Below are 490 nucleotides of genomic sequence, written 5' to 3' on the forward strand. Positions count from 1 at the left end.
TAAGGTGGTTGCTATTTTATGCCACTACATTTGGAGTGATGTATTAGGCAGCAAGAGAGAACTGGAACAGCCAGAGAAATTAACCAATCATCCTCTCTTCCTTTCTGCTTTCTCAAAGTAGACATGTGTAAAATGTGGGTCAACCTGGGCAAAAGATTTGTTTACCTTCTCAATTACTCCCTGGCTACTAATCTTAGTAAGAAGAAAAAACTGTACAAAAATCTGCCACATGGTAAAAATACATGTTGATAGATATTTAAATGCAAGTGAACATTTATATAATCACAATCATAAACACATAATCAAAAATTGATAAAACCCAATAATCTCTCATGCTGAAGAATTATTAATTTACAACCTCTATGGTTTTACACTGCTTGGCTATTAAAGTAAGTTTTTTTTTTTTAAATTCTACCAGCACTATCAATTCCCGCCAAAAATAATGGTTTCCCTACCACATTTTACTTTGTGTATGAATTTCAGACAGTGC

The sequence above is a fragment of the Propithecus coquereli genome, unplaced genomic scaffold (genome assembly GCF_000956105.1).
Source record: "Propithecus coquereli isolate 6110/MARCELLA unplaced genomic scaffold, Pcoq_1.0 Scaffold201, whole genome shotgun sequence".
Classification (NCBI taxonomy): domain Eukaryota; kingdom Metazoa; phylum Chordata; class Mammalia; order Primates; family Indriidae; genus Propithecus; species Propithecus coquereli.